At 45.8% G+C, this 20,242-nt stretch overlaps 1 protein-coding gene across 3 annotated transcripts in view; it reads left to right on the forward strand.

Moving 5' to 3' along the window:
* The window catches only part of GJA8 (gap junction protein alpha 8), a 35,550-nt gene that overhangs the window by 5,615 nt on the left and 9,693 nt on the right, over positions 1–20,242 (forward strand). The window contains exons 1-3 of one of the 3 annotated variants that reach the window (XM_039713289.1): positions 4,376–4,502; positions 4,956–5,047; positions 8,074–8,301. The exons of 1 other annotated variant lie outside the window; for it this stretch is intronic. The gene's annotated coding sequence lies outside the window, so the exon portion shown is untranslated. Of the gene's footprint in view, positions 1–4,375; positions 4,503–4,955; positions 5,048–8,073; positions 8,302–20,242 lie in introns of those variants that run through there. One more of the 3 variants, XM_039713288.1, reaches the window with a different exon arrangement.

Here is a 20,242-nt window from a genome sequence, read left to right on the forward strand (position 1 = left end):
CAGCTATTAAACATCTAAGTTTAGCTTGGTTGTCCACTTGTCACAGATTGGAGGAGAATCTTGGCTGATTCCTGACTGCTTTTCAACTTTGGGAAGGTGAAAAATTTGTGGAAAGAAAGAAACTGGAGCATGAAAGCCTGCAGAAAAAGTTGGTGCAGTCACACTATCACCAAACTGTGCATTCTTGCATGACAATGTTGCAGAGCATTTCTAGATGCTGGAATAAATATCTTGTGTCTGCAGAGAGCACATGCTCTGTCTGGAGGTCCACTCCCTAGTGCACTGTGCTATTTCAGTTGAGGTGTCTGTGAAATGAATTTGTATATTGATGTTTGTCCAGGCAGCACCTGAAGGACTTCCATTTTTTAATTTTATCTTAAGGGTGAAAATAAGGGCCACAATGTGTATATATAAGGTGGTTATAGGTGAGGTTTTTTTGCAAATGAAGAACAAACCTACAAAGAATATAAAATCAGGAGCCAACTGTATGGCTCTGTGGACAGCCAGAAATATTTTGGCTGGCTGAAAACCTGGTTCTTGATCACTGCTTGTCCTCTACTCAGCCAAATCAGAAGTGCTCAAGTACTGAACTGAGCTTTTTAATGTACTGAGAATTACAAGAAACAAAAGATTTTCTTTTTTTTTCCTGCCTGGAGCTCCCAGGAAGCTGTGTGTCTGTCAGTTCACTTGGTCAGGACTTGTGTTGGCTTGTTGGTTGGCTGCAGGCAGCTGGGTAATTGAAGTGGCAGTGATGTGTAACACCCCACAGTTGTTTGGTCTGTTGAACCAGGAGGAGATGCCCTCACCTACTGACATCATTGTGGTAGCTACTGCAGGCTGGAGCCCATCCTGAAAAGAAATACCTGCAAAAAAATGGCAAGGAACCTGTTCAGGAGGAGGGATAAGGACATTGGTGGTGAGCTTGTTCTCTGTGCTGTGCCACACAAGTTCCAGAACTCAACCTGGCTGCTTTAAAAACAAGGTCTGGTATGAACAGCCATCACAGCAGCTACTGCACCTCGAGGAGAAATCCAAGAATTTTTAGCAGGCACAGGTGCTTTCTTCCTGCAGCTCTCTGAACTCACCAGAACCTGAACACAGGTTCCGTAGAAATGGTGGATGGGGGATGTGCTGCACGGTGCTGGTGTGCCCCAGGACCTCAGAGATCCCAGAATAAGGTTCTCGGTGTGAATGCATTCCCTTGACTATCAGACACAACCATCTCTGGTTCCCAGAGCCCCCTGTCCTCCGCTCAGTGATAAAAGCACTTTTTAACACCAAAGCTGCTGTGTTCCCACGCCTGTTGCTGTCATGGGGGAGGCCAGTCTCAAACAATAGCAGAGGAATAAAGAATGGCCTTGCTAATCAATATCCTGCCCAGACGCTGAGTCAGGTGGCAGCTCGGGCCTCTTTAAAATTCCTACATTGTTCCTGATTTCTCATTTGACTGGGGTAGAGTTTTATCTTTAAGGAAAGAAAACACACAGGACCGCATGTCTCTGCCTGCTCCACCATTCCCTTCCCACACCACCCCCACTCAGTTTTGCTGCCTTTGTCCTGTGGTGGATCCAGAAGTGAGGAATATGGGTATGATTTGCTAGTTTGGGCTTGGAGCTGATGTGCTGTGGTCAGGACAAGGTGACTGTGGTCTGAGCAGGGCACCCTGAGTCACACACACCTGCAAGGCTTTAGATAATGCACTCTTTCACACCTACATTTCCATGTGGGCTCATATTTATGTATTTGGTTGTTAAATGGTTGGAAGGCAAGACAGGGATGCAGGCACAGGTTTCCAGAAAATTTCTCCACAGATGAATGTTTAGAGCCCTGGCAGGATGCTAAGACAGTCTGTGTGTGAACAGACATTTGGAAAATTGACAGAAGTGATATTTGCTTAAACAAACTGCAAGATCCAGTAGCTCAAGCCCTTGAATCCACCTCAGATGTACTAAAAACATTTTCTAGAAGGAGAAGGGGGCCAGCAAGGCTTTTTGAAATCTCATAGGACCTTGCAGGATCCTCTTTGGGGGTTTCACCCAGCTCCTGTCATCCCTGAGCATCATCCCAGAGCTTCTCTCACCATCCTGGAGTGAGGCAGGAGAAACAGTGGCTCTGCTCCTTCACCTGCACCAAAGGCTGTGAAGGAGAAAGCTGAGAGACCTCCAGGATTTTCCCCAGGGCTGGGGGGTCCCTAGGACATCTTTGTGGCTCTTTGGCCGTGCTTGCCTGCCACTGAAAGGCCTCAGCAGAGGGGGAGAGCGTGGTCCTGGCTGTGCCGCCGGGCAGGAACTGTTGGAGCTGCAAAGGGAACCGGGAAGGGTTACGTTTGCACGTGTAGATGTGAGATAAGAGCTGACCTACCCTTCACCCCAAACTGAACTCCCTGAAGCTCAAACAAGGTAAGCAAGTGCTTGTGAAAATGCTGGGGGGAAGCCTGCCAGACTGGCAAACTTGCTGCTCCTGTCTGGGGCTGGGAGCAGACCTTCAGCCACTGTCCATGGAGTCCACGAGGAGCTTGCCAGGCTCTGGGCTAAAACACTCAAGGACTGACAGCATGGAGGAGTCAGGAGCTAAGGATGCTTGTCAGGAACCAGAGAGAGGAGTACAAGTGGAGGGAGAAACAGAAATTACAGTCAATGGTGAAATTATTTCAAATTAAGCTGAAATAGCATCTACAAGGTGTTTGAGCAGGGCCTTTCCTGCACGTAGTAGATATCCCTACAGCAAAACATGTTACAGACACTGTCACAGCCTCTTCCCCCAGTGCAAATATAAACAGCTCAGCATCCACATCTCAGTGTGTGACAGAGCTCCCCCATAGGAAATCTGTTTCTTCTGGGAAAGAAACTTCTCCCTTTAGTGATATCCCTGCGTGTTTAAGTCTCCTGGGAGCCTTGGATGTGTTTTTCACAGCACGGGAAGTAGAGCCTGCCAACACAAGCATGGTATGGCATGGGGAGGGCTGGCCTGGCCCAACAGCAAGCTCTCACCCTAAACCCTACGTGCCTGCTGTCCTGGGAGAGAGCAGGAGGGTCTGTCTGTCCTGCTACTGCCTGTGAGGTCCATTGGTGAGATGTATTGGATCTCAGAGAGTAGGGAGAGACTCTTTTTGCCCATAGTTTTTTGATAACTAAGAAACAGAAAGCATGGGTATCTCAGGAGGTGTTTTCCAAAAAGGACACACCAAGAAAAAGTGACTCTCTCTTCTCTCTATGAATGCAAATTCAGGCGTCTCACAGCTGAGCTGGTTAAATGCTCAGTGCAGCTCAGCCTTGCACAGGGGGGGACTCCCTGCAGGTGAACTGGACATTTCTTTTCAGACCTGGCTGTCTCTGCTGAGGCTGCTCATAAGGGCTTCACTGGCACCAGCTGAGGAAGGGAGCAGCTGAGCCAACCACACCCACCCCGTGGGAATACAAGGGAGTTTTTTAGCTTCTTGCAGAGTTGTGGGGGTTTGCTGTGTGTCTCTGCCTGGTAGCAGTGCTGTGGTGAGTTGGTTGCTCTCCAGAGTAGTGTTGCTGGAGCCATTGGGCCCCACCTGTGTCAGCTCAGGTAGAGGGGATGTCCTTGGTACACGTTTGGGTCCAGATTCCTGAGTTTCAGGCTGTTTTGAAACACTCCAATCAGTCTGTGGCCAGTTGGGTTGTCTCTGCTCTTGCCATTTGGAGTTAATGGTCACTGTGGCAAGGATGGGTCCAGGATCTTTTTGCTCTAACAGCATATATTGCCCTGTGAGCTGGTTAAACTCCTGTTCTTTTGTGGGGCTCAGCTCAGGGACCATGGGTGCACAACAGAAATAAATTTCTCATGAGCTTGTTCACCTTCCCCTGAAAATCTGGTGGAAAAAGACTCAAGTCCTAATCAAGCTGCTAGTCACAGCAGGTTTCCCAGGCCTTGGGGCTTGCCTGAGCAGGGGGCTAATCTCTGTGGGGTGTATGCCAGGCATGCTGCTGGGGGCTCTGCTGCAGGCATACGGGAGTGCTTGCCTGGGAAAGAAGTCACTTCAGGCAGCAAATCTTTCCTCCCTGCGAGGGAATGGTGGGCAGGCATGAAGCAACCAGGAGACACGTGTTTGAGCAAGGAAAAACCTCTTAAATGCTTACTGAGGAACCCTTGGGCGTTCCATAAGAAAATATTTGTTCGCTGCAGGGCTGGTGTTGTGACAGCTTCCCATGGAGATGGGATGGATGGACGGACGGACAGGAGGCTGCACACCGAGAGGAGAGGGCGAAAGGTGCCTCCTTCCAAGGCAGCAGCTGGTGAGAAGGAGCCTGGGCTGCTCAGTGTCACCACACACATGGGCCGTGGGGAAGGGAGAGCCCAGCTCCAGTCCTTGTCAGTGGCACCTCGTTGACTTTTAGCGCTTCCTTATCGTGTCCGTGCTCACCTCGCGCGGCGCCGATAAAATGCCGCGGCCATCTGTGAGCAGCCCTGCAGAAAACCCTGCAGAGCATGGGAGCTGAGCTGCCAGAGACCAGCCCGGGGCTCCAGGGCACAGCAAGGTAACAAAGGAACGCTCAAAACCTGGGACAAGGCGAGGGCGGGATGGTCTTCAAGGTGTGTGCCATGGGATGGGCGCAGCAGCAAGGGAATTTTGGGGCAGAAGAGGGGATTGCAGAAGTTGGGCTCGCTGGGGTTTTCCCATACCTGGCAGAGTTGGAAGTGTTAGCCATGTGAAGTGATTGCAGGATGTTAGTTCTCAGAGCTATAAACAATAGAGTTGGGAAGGAATGCCCAGGGTTTTTTTGTTTTGTTTTTTTTCTTTTCTTTCTTTTCCAGTAATAACATTTCTCCCTCTTGGGGTATTAAGCACCTAAGTAGTTCTGGTACTTTTTTAGTTATCACTAAAAAGGGCTATCATTTTCCCATGTTACTGCTACCTTACCTCTAGGCCCACCTGTGGGTGCACAGCAATTTAAAGGTAGCTTTAATTAATTAATTCTTTTTTAAAACAGTTGAGCAGCTTGCAGTGATACCCTTGGGAGAGTCCTCTTGATGGTTGAACTGAGGCTCTCTGAATATAAAACCCTCAGCATCTACTGAGCAGGTATGTAATTTCTGAAACCTGTAACTGCTGCCAAACTGGTGAACAGTATTTTGCCACTACAGGAGAACAATGAAACCTGACTGGCTGGAAAGAATAATTTTCCTTCTGAGTGTGAAATTTAGAAGTCCTTTTCCTTTGTTTTATTTTTTTTTGGTTAAAAAAATTAAAGGGTTTTAAACTTAGTGTCATTCCTGAACTGGAGAGAAAATCCATGATGCCAGAGTTCCTTGCTGAGAAAAAACCTCTAAACTTTTTACCACAGAATATGGAGTCAAACTCCTTTACTTTTTTTTGTGGTTGAAGTTTTGATTTCACCTTTACTGGTCCAAATATTTTAAGCGATTAAAGGTGAAACAAGGGACTGCTTTAGAGAAAGGAATTATAGTTAACAACAGAAACTTGCAGAGAAATCAATGAAAGGTTTCAATTTGACTTGCTGTCCTTCTTTTATGTCTTATTCAGAAAATAGGCTTATGCAGCTCTTGGCATATATTTTTTTTTCTTCTTTGGCTACAGCTCTACTCTGTACTATGTTATTATTGAATGTTATTAACCCAGATCTCTTATATAGCATTGCTCTTGGAATCATCCCTGTAATCACTTCCACATGCTGCAAACTTGCAGAATGGAGCAAACTCCTTCCATATTCCCTGTATTGACATGAGCTTTGCCAAGTTCTTATTCTCCAATACTTGCAGGGATACCTCAAAGTTTATTTTCAAAATCGCAGTCCCAAAGCTCTTCTCACAGGAATATCTACTGTTGTCCCAGTCACCTTTAGGAGTCTCTCACTTTTTTCCCCACCAACTTTGATATTTTCTGTACTTTTGAAGTGTTCTCCTCTTCTGCTTTCTTTTGTTTCTGCCCAACATCTTGTGCTAGCTCTATTTCAGAGCCTCACCATTTCTCCATCATCTTCTGTCATCCCCCACCAACATCTGGAACTCTGTGTGGGAAACCTGGGCCTTTTCCCAAGAGCACCACTCTTCAGCACCCCCAGCACTTCCACTCTCCTCCCTGACAGTGACACTCAGATCCTCACGCCTGGTACTGTGCCTAAGTCCTGCCTTGCACATGAACCTATGAAATCTCGTAATTTTCTCCTCTGAAACCTGACTTTTGGTCTATAGTGTTTGATTGAAAATGCCTCTATGCCTTTTTTCCAAGCCTTCAAAATTTATTATACTGCATGTCAATATTGTTGGTAATTTTTAATTTTTTGACTCTGTTTATACTAGGCAGGGTTGAGACCACAACACCTTGGAAACAGTGAATAACTAATCTGCCTTGTCATGGATACTGATTGTCTGCCCAGCTGAGAGTTGGGCAAGGGAATAGAAGATGTTTGTTGCCAGTGTGCTACCTGGCACCCACTGTTAGCCCTTTGAGAGCAATACTCGGATTCCCATCCCATCGATGTCCCCTTGTCTCTGGTCTCTGTCAGCAATGCCCTCAAAGTCTGTATTTTGTAACAGCCTGAGGATGGCATCTAGGTCTTGCTTCTCTCCACTGGGATCCCTCTGTCAGGGCTAGATCTCATACAGGTTGTTCTTTGACATTTTAAGGAGCTTCCACTTCAGATCTGAGTCAATTTCATTCTAAAATGTGCTCCAGCCTGAAGGGCGGAGCCTTTTGTCCAAGGCACTCGAGGTCAAATGGAGAAAGTGTTGATCTTGATTTTTTTTCTTCTTTTTTCCCATATTTTGTGAAGTGTGACCTAATTACTGACCTATGGGGCCAAATCACCACCAGCCTGACTTACTATAATTTTATCACTTTTTTTTCTTGAGTGCTTTACAGCACCCATCTTGTACACAGAGCAGGAAAGACAGCAAGGTGGTGCGTCCAACTTTCAGATGGATACACGTGCTAAAGGTAGGTGTGTGATATCCATGTCCTTATGAAACCATGCCCTCAACAACTCTTTTCCCATGGATATCTGATGTGGCATCCCCCAAAGGTGCTGGTATTTTCTGAGGCACCCAGTGCCAGCCACCTCTGCTCTTTGTGCAGCAGTGAGGGGGTGTGAGCTGCCAGCTGAGCTGCTCCTGTTTGCTGCTGACCTGGTGAAAAAGTGCACCGTGCCAGCAAAAAAGGGAGGAGGAGAAGAAAAAAGGGACTAGAGAAAATAAAAAGCAGAGCATGAAGTTAATGAAAGTGGGGGAGTGTTTCTGGTGTTATAATGCTGCCAGAATTAGGTTTCTTTAGCTCCTGCTGTGCTTTGCTGAAAACGAGTCTAGTTAGCAGCAGCAGATGTAACAGCTGTACAACTGTCAGGGGAACGAGAGAAGCTATGAGAACTCCATGAATTAAGCAGATTCTCTTACTTTCTTTGTGTGGGAGTCTTAGAAGTGGAAGTTTTCAAAGTGTGTCCTGCTGGCTGCTCATGTCAAGTGACTGGGATGTTGTAGAAGGTGAGAGAAGGGTGCAGCAAGCAAGATGCATGGTATGTTTTCAGCCAGGAAAAGGAGAGCATTTGGGGAATGGGTTACTGGAGCTGCTGAGGTGATGATGGGGTAGCTGAGAGGAAAGATATGGCTGGGGAGTAGACACTAAGGTTGCAGAAGTGGGGATGAGAATTCATGCAGCTAAGAATAAATGTGTTTGTGGAAAGGATACTGGTGGTTATTTGGTAACCAGAAACTTAAATGATCAAAGAGTTTAGTAAGACCTTCTGGCTTTGCCTTGCCCTTCCCAAAAATATATCATGGCTGTGTGGAAGGTCACCTCCCATCCCTTCTTAGATGTTAATCACCCCCTTCAGTATAGGTGGCCTATCAGATTGCATAGGCTGGATAATGCTGGGATATGTGATAGCATATTTACTGGGCTGGAGGATCTAAAGGTAAGGCTGATATCTGGAATGCCAAGATATTTGTGAGGGGACGCAGGATTCCTGCTCTCTTCAGCTGCTTCCCCTCCAAGAGGAAGAAGGCATTTCAAATTCCTTGCAAGCCCCAGGCTATAAACAGGCTCTTCCTGTGTGAAACAATAAGGGCTCAGGAGCTGTCAGCTTTTCTGAACAGGTCTAATACTACTGAAATATGCTTTTGTGGGGAGGATGAAGCACATCACTTGTGGGGACAGAAGTGCCCAGTGCTACTGGTGTAGATCATCCAAGAAGATGGTATTGAAGACAGAGTCATGGGCCAAAGAGGAAAGCAAAGTCCCATCAAGCTGGAGCAGACAGACACATAAAGGGGAAGGAGTCAAAGCAAAAAGAAAGCAGGAAAGAAGAAAATAATTAGACAAAGGTGGGAGAACTATTAACATTGTTTTGCACAATGGAGAAGTGGCTCAGCCATTAAATACATTCCATAAACACTGTATTTTTTCAGCTAGCTAGGCTAAGGGCCTCTGTGGGGGCAAGTACACAAATGATGGGTCCCCAAGTCCTGCTGCTCTCTCAATGAGAGTAGAATTTATCACCTATATAACAATCCTGAATTCATCTGGGGGGAGGTGCTGTGGCTCTGGCATGGTCTGGCTCCTCTGTATCAGATTTCTGAGTAAGCCTGTATTCCCCAAAGTAATGAGAAGGTTGATATGAGCAAGGGAATGCATTTGGTATTTTACTCTGTGGATCACAGGGCAAGTGCCACATGCAGTAGTCATGGATGCTGTGTTTATCCTTACTCCTCTTGCTAGCTTGAAGACAGTGGTGCTGCAGCTTGAGTCTGTGAAGCTGTTCTTGGCATGTAGGCTTTTGGCATAAAAAATCTCCATGGGTCTGCCACCACAGGCCACAGCCATTCCTTGGGGTGCAGAGTTTGCAGGGTGTTGGTGCTTTGGAATTATTTGTAAGGCATTGCTCTGTTTTGCCTGGTCCTAGTCAGGGGACTGAAGTGAAGGCTACTGAAATGCAAACCACTTGGATGATGCAGGAACACAAGTGTCCCTTACAGCTAAACTAAAATCTTCTAGGAGGTAGGTTGTTCTCACACTCATCAGCTATGACAGAGGGGGGAAAAGTGTCTGTCCAGGTAGGACCTGTTTCACCTGGACCCTTTGTTTGCACAGAGCAAAACCATGTGATTTCATACCTTCTTGTACAGTGATCCTACAGTAAAATGTGAAACTTCAGATATTCCTTTTTCTCAGATGGGAAATCTGTACAGTAAGACTGCCAGATCCATGAGCCTTTTTCCTGCATGGGACGAAATTCCTTTTTTTCCATTGTGAATTTTACCAGCCAAGGGTGTTGTCTCACCTTATTCATTAGCCAGCTAGTGTTGGTGTAATTAGGGGTTAAGTAGTTAATCTCAAAAAATCCCTTGGAAGTCAAGGAATCCATATATTTGCTTATTTGTAATTTGTATACTGCCCCTGAGGCAACCAGGCATGGAAATGTAATCCCATATTTGTGTATTTAACAGCTGAAAAGATGATGTGAGAAGAGGTTTGGGTATACAACATTATAAAGAAAACTGTGACTGTCTAACCTCCTAATTCACCTCCCCTGTTGCAGGTCATGCATCTCCCTGTTGCCCAGTCCTGTGGAAATCCTGTATTTCAGTGTGCAGTGAGGCTGTTTTTTCTGACACAGGATGGAGCTGAGAGTGGGCTTAAGCTTGTTTTTGTCCCAGCCAGAGAGGGGAAAACTTTCTTCATTAGGGTCCTGTTTGTGGTAGGCTCTACAGAAACATTCATCAAATGCTGACTTTACTTAAAGCTCTGAGAGTCAAATTACACGAGGTAGGCTGAGGCAGGAATAAGTGGTGCTGCTACAGTGCTTCTAGAGAGGTTTGTTGCTTTTTTTTGCAGTGCAGATGTTAGGACTTTACGGGAAACCCATCAGCTCTCCAGATGGGTGGAGATGTGTAGTTGTAAGCAGGAGTAAACGTTGGAAAGTTGATAATTTGTGGCTCAGTGCTATTGAGCAAGACAGCAAGATAGGAACTGATCAGTAGGAATGACTCAAAAATCAGTGATCTGGAAAAAAAAATTAAAAAAGAAATCCCAACCACAAACCCAAAGAACATTACTGCAATAGTCTGGATGACTCAGAAGGATGGAGCCAAGCATAACATTAGCTGCTGTAAGTCACATGTTGAAGAATAAGGAATACAGGCTGCATTTATCAGTTGGCAAGTCTGTCTCAGGAAGGAGTGGGGGCTGCTGCAGCTCATTGGCTGACTGCAGAATTCCAGGAGGATGCTGTAGCTGGGGGAACCCATGCAGATTTCAGTAAATAACCTCAAACTGAATGGTTCTAGGAAGGGCTGAGTGTGTGATTTAGCACTAACATGTCACTTCCCATGTTCTCTGTTTAGTGCTTTTGTTGGTAATTCCTGGATGGAAGAGGTTTCAGGGACAATGCCTGAGGGTGTTAAAGAATTGGAAGTGTGCCTTCCAGTAAAAGAGGTTCAAGAGGTGGGGTGAAAAGGGAAAGCTGAAGGGTAACTATTTTCAGTGTCTATATGTACCTACAAGGAGAAAAAACTTCCTGTGGTCTAGCAGACTGAGGGGCACTAAGACCCAAAAACAGGAATGTGAAACTGGATTTAAAATCCCCAGAAATGATGTGAGAAGATCCACTATTTTTAAACATCATCTGTAATTAACCACTAGAAAAACTCCGGGAGGCTTTTGGAGGATCCTTCCCATGAGGCTTTAAAGTTATGGCTGGATTCTTGTCAGAAACTGGACCCTTGTAGAGATTTCTGCCAAGTTTTCTGATGCAAGTTTGTGAAGATGTGGGTCTGGATGATCATGCCACTTCTTTCTGGCATTACAGTCAGAGGGAGGCTTTTGGAGGATCCTTCCCACGAGGCTTTAAAGTTGTGGCTGGATTCTTGTCAGAAATTGGACCCTTGTAGAGATGGGAAGGATTTCTGCCAAGTTTTCTGACACAAGTTTGTGAAGATGTGGGTCTTCATGATCATGCCACTTCTTTCTGGCATTACAGTCAGATGTTGGCTCACGGCTGTTGGCAGCTCTGGGGTTGAGAACTGGGACCTCAGGGCAAGAGGCAAAGGCATCCCCTCTCAGCCCAGGCATTGCTCCTTTTCACCCTGCCCTGTGCAAACACTCACCAGTGTTTGCTTCACCTTTTTATTGGATAATAAAATAATATTGCTCTGATATCCCAAAGTAAATGAAGCTCCATTAGTGTCCAGTGAAGTGGTCAGTGATGACTAATTGTCATTTATCAATGGTGCTTTAATTCTCTTCTAGCCAAATCAAGGCATTCCTTTTACATCCTATCATCTATGGCTCTGTCCTTTTACATCCCATTATATATGGTTCATTTTAAACTTTAAACCTTGTTACTCTCTTGTATTTCTTGGCCAAAACAGAATGAGATTTTCCTTCTGCTATCTCAATGAACATACTAATTGTTTTTTTTTTGGTGGAAAAGCTATATTCCCATAATGCCTGGTTTTGCTTTATTTATTACCTTATTCCCCTCAGACTTAAACTTTGTCAGAGGCCAAGTCTGTGCCTGTGGAAGAGTCAGAGGGGCAATGTGTGAGGTCTGAGAGCAGGAGAAGGATGGGTGTTGCTGCAGGTGGAGGCTGGGACAGCATCAGTTGGTGCCAGCAGAGGCTCTGAGCCTTTGCACACAGCGTGCTGTAGCAGCGACAGAACTTCCTAGGAAACACAATGGCCACTTGTGAGCCAGCCCTGGCCCAGGGCAGCGGAGGACAGCCCGGCAGGGCAGCAGGGCTGGCTGGGTGGGGCATGCGAGGATCTGTGGATGTGACTGCCGAGGCTGTGCGGGGTGGGAGGCGTTTTCCTCCTGTGAGTTCAGCTGGAGCGTGTGCCAGCCTCGGCACACAATGTTATCGCAGCGCGTTCAGCGTGGCCCTGCTCGCACAGTGCGCCCCAGGAGACTTTCTCCAGGCCCTGCAGCTTTGGGCCTCCATGGCTTTTGCCAGAAATATGCCATTCCCTGGTTTTGTTCCCAGTGGTACCAGAGCTGGCTGTGCTCGCGGTGCCACCGAGGTGGAGATCTGGTTGTGAGGAGTAAAGGTGAAAGGTTTTGTCAGGAGCTGAAGCAGGGACCTCTGCTCTACCCCACCCATCTCTGGCAATCAGGGCTGCTCTTGGCTCTTTCCTTATCCAGGGCTTATTGCTGTGCTGAACAGCCGAGTTAATGAGTCATTAGGAACACTCTGTCCTCGCTGCACCGGGACTTTGCTGCCCGGATGGAAATCCTTCCCAAGAAGCCCATTCCCCTCTCTGTAGCAAACTCAGCTGTTGAAACCTCTTGGATAAATAAATGCAGTCCTTCAGGGCTCAGGCCCAGCCTATGGCAGTGATTTCCATGGGCCGGGGATGAGTGGTCTGCCTCCAACCATCTTTACTTTTGTCACTGTTAAATACCTTGCCTAAAAGGGAGAGTTGGGCCTGGATCATCAGAATCTCTTGGCAGTTTCACAGATGTCCTTTCATGGCAGTCTACAGAAGTTCTATCTTCTCTCTAAGGACACACTGTAGATTCAATGCTGCCTCTAGAAGTCCCAGCTTCACCCTGCACTAGGAGAAACCCTATATTGTTTATTTTGTTCTGTTGTTCCATGAATGAGACCTTTCTACCCAGACAACCTCAGGAATCCTTTCTTTAAACAAAGAACCTTTCCTTAAATTCTCTGGCAGACTTTGGTTTTCCCAGGACTGATGTTTCAAAGACATCCATGTTTTCCATGCTTTGACATTCAAAGAATGCAACAGCACTGGACTAGTTGGCAGAAAAATTGGGTGGTTTCAGCCTTTGACATCTGAGATTCATCATTGACTGGTCTTTGGCATCAGGGAGATGCAAGACACTTGTTCATGCAAGTGTCTGTCTCCAGGTCATTCGGAAGTCTTTGCAGGTTCATCAAGAGTCTCCAGGACTGGTGTTTGTGCTCCAGTGCAGTTGAAATGGCGCAGTACCAAACAGGAGGCTGCTGGCACCCTCATGCTGTGTAAGAATCCTCAGGATGATGCAGCACTTCACCACCTGTGACTCTGCTTTCTGGGCTACCTCACAAATCATAAATTGGTTTCGGGAGGTGGACTGGAGATGAGCAGGTTTGAGCCCTTAAAATTACTTACCAGCAGCCCACGTGTAGATCTGCAATCTCACATGCTCAGTAGGAGGTAGGACACTTCTGGGGGGTACCTTGACACCTTCTTCATTCAAGCTGGCAGGTAGCCATTAAAATAAGCTGGCTTTTGAACCAGAAAATAAGCACTATTTTTTAAATGTGATGAATTAGGGGTCATGGAGAACACGTAACAGGAGCTTTTGGCAGTAGAGGGCTTCCATGAAAACTGGAGGATAAACCAGGCAGGACTGAGGTGTGTCCACGCTGCCTCTGTGTGCCAAGCCCAAGCTGTGCAGTGGGAGTTCATGCAGCTCCTCAGCTGCCAGGAGCTCAGAGCCCTGCAGGAAGCCACTGCTTCCTGGGACAAAGTTCTCCACAGCACAGCTACAGCTCTGGTCTCCCTGCGGAAGGGCAGGAGCTGCCCTTCCCTTCCTAGGGCTAAAGCAAACCCAGGCTGTGTTTGTCCAGCCCTCTGAGCCATCAGGTGTGCTCTAGATCTGCAGTTTTTTTCATCATCCCTCTCCAGGACTTGGTGACTTTTGTAAAATGTTTGATGTTTTCTTCCAGATTATTAATTACTAAAAATATCCTGATGCCAAACACCCTCCAGGATCTTGGTACAAATATACTACAAAAAAATCCTCAATCACTTCTAGTTCTCAGTTGTGTTTTGGAACCAGTCTGATAGGTCATTTATAGTCTGTTTAATGACTGCTGTCTTATTTTTATGCCAAGCAAGTTCTTTAATCATAGTGCCACATGATAGAAGGGAAACTGCCTTCCAGGATCTCAAGTATATTGTACCAGCTCTGTTATATTTAACAACTGTACATGCAATTTCCTTAGACAAAAGTAGGAACACAGTTCAGTGGGGGTGAATTTTCTGTAAGCCCATGTTGGTTGCCCCTAGTTATATTTCCTTCTTTTTATACCTTGTGTTCTTTGTTAGCCACTTCATTATTTAGTTCAGGTCTGAGATCCTATCACAGGTCTGTAGTTACTTGTGAGTAATTATGAGATTATTATAAAATATTTACGCCCTTCTACATAGCCTTTAAAAAATGGCAGACTATGGGATTTCTTGTTCTCCTCCAGGACTTACCCATTGCACCAAGAAGTACAGAAGATCAACATAAACTGCATACATTATTCCAATATTATGAAAAAAATTCCAAAAAGTTAGAAATTTTCAGTGCCAGGTACCTAGTTCTGGTGATTCAAAATGCCTGATTTAGTAGGTGGTGTTTAACTCTTCTGGGGTAGTACAGGAATAGACATGTCATTACCAAGGTCTTCATCAACTACTTTCTTTCCTCTCAGCAGTTGGATAGGAGTATTTATTGATTTCTTTTGTTGTTCTCTGCATTGTTATTGAATAATCTAAGATTTCCATCTGATAACAGATCAATACTATGAGTCAGACTCATTCTGGTCTTAATTTACTTTTTAAAAAAAGACCTTTGTCAGTCTCCCCCCCACCCCTTCACCTCCATCATATTTTTAATAATTCTGATCTCTAATTTGAATTCAGCTTCTCTCCTACTGCTTGTTACATGTGTTATACTTTATTTACTTTAAGCTGCCTCATTTCAATTTTACATCAGGTTGTATTTTTTCAGTTGCACTATTCTTTCTTTACTGGGGAGTTGTGTATTTTTGGTGCCTTGTAAATGATTTTTAAGTAGTTGCTGGTGATTTTTTTTATTTTTGTATTTAAATGCTTTCTTGGTGTTTATTTAGCCCAGAATTCTATTCAGGGCTGGGAAACAGGACTTTTTAAAGCAACATATCTTTTAAAGCACTGCATTACCAGTTTGGACCTCCTTCTGCTTTCACATAAGAGTGCAGCGAGCTGGGGATCAGGGAACTTGCTACCAGCCTCTCATTTCTGCTATCATTTTACCCATCCTGATAAGGGAAATACAAGTTTTGTTCTATTTGGATTTAAGGTTTGCAGATGAGGAAGATGTTAAGAACATTTAAGAATCCTCAAGGCTGTTTGAGTCAGCAACATTGTCATGTGTTAAGCTAAGCAATAATTTAAGTTTTTCTTTGGTGGGTGCTTGAGCAACCCAGATGAGGAAGATGTTAAGAACATTTAAAAATCCCCAATGTTGTTTTTCAGCAACATTATCATGTGTTAAGCTAAGCAATAATTTAAGTTTTTCTTTGGTGGGTGCTTGAGCAACCTGTGCCATGTTCCAATATTTCTTGGTTATCCATCCAAATCATCAATCCTGTTACCAGAGCACCAACTCACAAATACTGAATACTGATAACTAGGAAATTGTGATTCCAAGTCACAAATAAGCTAGCAAGTACTTTTATTTTTGCCCCACTCAGTCTGTCTTAGGGCTACACCTATTGATTTTAATATTGTCTTACAAACCACGCCAGCATTTATTGCAATGTCTTACAGCTGTAGTCCCCTGGGCAGGCAAAGCCTTGATGAATGTAAACTGGAAAGGAACGCCACAATTGTGTGCAGCTAAAGAGAATGTACTGGAATGGACTTGACTTCTATATTGTGTTCCTGTAAAGAAGGGCATGCTTTTGAAAGGCAGAGTCAGGGCTGCAGCTGCATAAACTCAGCACTGCTCAGGGGGAGCAGAAACACACCAAACCCGCTGCACCCTGGGCCAAAGCAGGGGGCAAACAGAAATATTATAGCTCATGTCCTTGCTTCAGAGCTTTGGGGACTGGAGAGGCACAGCCCATTAGAAAACGTGCCTACATCTTGCTGAGGAGCTACCTGTAATAGCTGCATTCACTGGGATGGTGTTTATCAGCCAGACAAGAATGGGGCCTCATAGTTCAGGGCAGGTGGAAGAGTGTTCTCCAGTTGCTGTGCTAAGGTGGGATTTAGAAGTTTGAATGGAATGAAATTAGCTCCCTGAAATTCTGCCAGGTTTCACACAGGACAGGGAACCCCTAGAGAATCTTCATGCTTCTTTTAAAAGGATCCCAACATGCTTTAAACCATATTCCTCCTAAGAATATCATATTCACTGAGCAGTAACAGGGCTGCAAGGGATTGAAGCTTGCTGGAAATAATGAAGAAAAACATCTCCAGGCCTCTCCAAACTGGAAAAGCCCTTTGGCTCTCCCACCTATGTTTTCTGGCAGGTCTGTATGTAGATAATCCTTGACTCTCTCCATCTGCCTGTTTATTAGTTTGAAGCCAAGTTGTCTCAGTGAATGCTGAACACCTCTGGATGAATGATGTATCCATGGGCAGGTTGTCTTCTTGATCAGGAAATGAGAATGACTGGCTCAACAGCTTCCAAGTTCAATAACCTCCTTTACTTCTTAATGAATTGCTGAGGCATGAGAGGCTTCCGTTCCTTGCTGGCATCTTTTACACTGTGCCCAAAGAAACAATCATATCAGGCTCAGGAAGACTGAAAGGGCAGGGAAACAGGAACCATCCCCACGGATGTCCTCCCCAGAGAGGCTGGGAACGCGCTCTGCTCTGGGAAGTGGGAAGCTGAGGTCAGCCAAAGTGCACAGCAGGTATGCACATCTCTTGGGATGGGAAGAAGAGATAATGGCCTGCTTTGCTATGCCCATCCCTGCCCTGCCTGCTAGTGAGCTCTCCTGGGCCACCCTCACAGCCTGTGTGCAGAGTGCACCTCTGCTGTGTGGTTCCGTGGTGTGGAAATGAAAGCAGGGAGATAAAGGTGGAGAGTGGGTGGTGACAACGCTCCTGAGAGCCCTGAGCCTTCCACTCAGCAAGGCAGGCCCTGGTGGTGTGAGACGGGCCCAGAAGAAGTGAGAAAGGAGTAGGGAATGAGCCCCCATCAAAAACTGGAAGGCAAAAACCCCAGTGGACAGTGAGGTAACAGGGGATGCTTCCAGGCATACAGACTTGTTCCCATCTTTCAGAAGCTTTGTCCCTTCTAGCTCCTTCTGCCTGGGAATGTTAAGAGATTGCACAAAAAGTCTTGATAAAACAAACATATGGAGATCCCCTCAAGAGGCTGGGAGATATTATTAGCTCCTCTTTTACTGGCAGGCCTGGAGCAATTAATTACCAGAAGTATTATCAGGTACTTGTCACTGCTTTCCCTGGATCCACTTCACATAGCCCAGATTGGCTGTAAGCAACATGTTCCCTGGCTGGCCTGATCCCTCCCAGCTCCTGATAGTAGTGCCTCTGCTCCTCTCCTGAGGGTCTCAGCACTGGTGGAAGGGCCATAACCTTGAATATATGCTGAGAGAAATTTGAGTCCATGGACCACTTAGGCATGCAGCATGCCTGTATTTTTATATCCACTCAGTGATGTGCTCCACCTCTGTGACCAGGGGGAAAGTTTTAGGCAGGAGGCAGGGAAAGGGACAGGTAAGAGGAGGTTATATGGGGACCTAAGGAAAGGCATTTTGTGTATGATGGCTGCATAATCCATGTTTAACGATTTACCTGTGAGCTCTGGGCTCTGCCCCAGTGCTGCTCTGCAGAAATGCCACTGCAGATGCTCTCAGAACTTAGAATTTCTAACCAACACACACTTGTAAAGGTCTGTGTGTCCAGAAATAGTCTGGTCAGGTTTTAAGTGAAATTATGCTGATCCATGAAATGTGTCTAAAGGAGAACTCTTCTCTTCCTGGTGCTGCTGCAGTAGCACAGCAGTGTGAGAATTCATCTTTCTTGACTTAGTTGTTCTTTGTACTTTTAATGAATTTTTACTATTGATACAATTTTGGTGAAGTTTCTGTTATTAACCATGTTATTGTTAAAGGGAAAATCATGCAGGTCAGCTGGCATACTTGTGAAATATTTGCTGGAAAAGGGATGCAGGTTCAGGTGAAAGTACTAGTAAAAAAGGTGCTTTGTCAACAAAGTTTGCACTGAGTCTATAGGTAAAATTAGAGACATCAAAATGATCTTCACGTCAGTTTAACTCCATCTGCTTAACCATTGTAAAAGTAAAAAAATCGTATTCAGAATAGTCATTACAGCATCACCCCTCATACAACCTCTCATCATAAAACTCTGCTGCGTTTGCCGTGCTCAGTTTTGCATCTGCGGGCGAAGTTTGGGAGGCAGGCGAAGAGGAAGGTGGGGTGCAGCCCGGAGAAGGCTCAGCATGCCCGTGGCGCTGCGGGTCCCGCACAGCATCCCTGGGAGCCGCCGCACGGATGCGGAGACACCGCCCGCTAGCGGCGCGGGCTGCGCCGGGACAAGGTCAGAGCAGCTCTCTGAAAGGCCGGGCTGGGCCACAGAACTGCACATTGGTCCTGGTGAGCAAACACCTCCAGCTCTGCAGCACGCTCAGAGGCAAAGGACTCGTTTGTGACTGCCCTGCAGGTGTGCTGGGGACAGCTCTGCTCGCAGGGATAGCTGGGCTGAGCAGGGCAGCTCCACCGTGCCTCTCACTGCCCCAGCTAATTAGCCCCGCTCCAGAGGAGATAATTAACTCAAGTGGAATTCCTTGCTGGCACTCCCAGCTCTGAGCTGGTGTCCCCCCCCACCCCGGGCTGGGTTTTCACAACTGGTGGCAACATACTTATTTTTGTGTGTGTTTTTCGACTGAAAATATTTCTGTGAGGTTTCTTTGGGTCTTTGGTCCTATGGCAGGACCATAGAGCCTTTGGGAGGCTTTCTAAGGCTCTATGGTCCTACCCAAAACCACAGAGCCTTAGAAAGCCTCCCTCTCCCCCCTGCTTGTTTTTCTGCTTATGAGGTAAGATCATCCTTAACAGATGTTTGTTTACCTCTTCATAAAAACCTCCTGTGATTCTACAGCCTCCCCAAGCAGTGTGCTGCTGTGCTTTGCTATTCTTGCCATTGCAAAGTGTTTTTCTAATGTTTAGCTATATCATTTTTATTGCAAATTAAGCTGATTATTTCCTCTTCTCCTTTTGGTGAATGTAGGGGACAACTGTTTAGTCTCTCCACCCATTATAACAAATGTTTATGTGCTGGAAGACTGTTATCATACCTCCCCTCCCGTTGTTCTTTTCCTAGAGAAAACAAACTCAATTATTTTATCCATTCCTTATAAGTCATGGGTTTTTTTCCACCTCTCTTATCATTTTGCTGTTCTGTTTTGGACTTTCTCCAGCTTGTCTGCATCTCCTGTAAAATGTAGTGCCTGGGAGTGGACACACTGTTCCTGCTGGGAGCTCAGCAGTATCAAGTAAATGCAAAAAATAATTGCTTCCCTTGCCTAATACACAAAATCTGCATTAAAGCACCTCAGAATGAGATTTGTCCTCTTCTGTGGGGACCTCACTTAACAGACACATTGGTCCCACCCAGCTCTCCCTGCTGGACTGGTCACGACTGAGTTTGGAGCAGCACTCCTGGTGTCTGTGCAGCCCTTTCCTGAGCTGGATCTTGGTGCAGTCACCTCTGCAGAGGCAGCCCAGCTCCCCTGTGTCTCACATTCCTCTCAAATTCCAATCACTGCAGCCTCCTGCCTTCAGGAGGGACTGCTGACCCCCAGCCCAGCTGTCATCCTCTTCCTTTTGTCCTCTAGTCTGTAGTCCAAGACACTCAAGGAAATACTGAACAGCCCTGGAGGCAGAACTTCAGGGACACACTTCTCCCAGCTGGAAAAGTGAAGCCCAGATAATTACCCTTGATTAAGGTACTTCAACCTGTGTGCCTTCTGCATGGTGACTCTGCTTGGTGCTCTGGGAGCCTGTAATCTACATATTTTCTATCTGGTCACTGAAATCAAAGTATTTTACACTTACCCTTTCCTCCTCATCTACCAGGCCTGTTAGTCAAAGAAGGAAATTAGCTTGGTTTGACATGATTTGTTCTTCAAAATTCCCTGCTGGTTGTTTCTTATCAGCTTATTGTTCTTTAGCTCTTATAAATTGATTGTTTCATAATTGGTTCCATATCTCTCTAGGTATCACAGTTAGGCTGACTGGCCTGTAATTCCCCAGGTCCTCCTAGAACAGTAATTTTCAGAGAAGAACTGCATTTAACAGATATTGAAAGACATTCACTCTTGCCCTCCTTATCTTTATTAATTGTCTAGTTTGGTTCCATCCCTTAAATTAAAAACATGTTTCCCATAAGTATTCATCCTCCACTAGAGGCTCAGCACAACCCAGCCCTATCTTCACCTCTCCTCTGTTCCTGCCCTCCTGTTACATACTTCCCCAATTTTCTTCCTCCTTGATGCTTTATATCTTCCTCCCT

Source organism: Passer montanus, unplaced genomic scaffold (assembly GCF_014805655.1).
Source record: "Passer montanus isolate IOZ18808 unplaced genomic scaffold, ASM1480565v1 scaffold28, whole genome shotgun sequence".
NCBI lineage: Eukaryota > Metazoa > Chordata > Aves > Passeriformes > Passeridae > Passer > Passer montanus.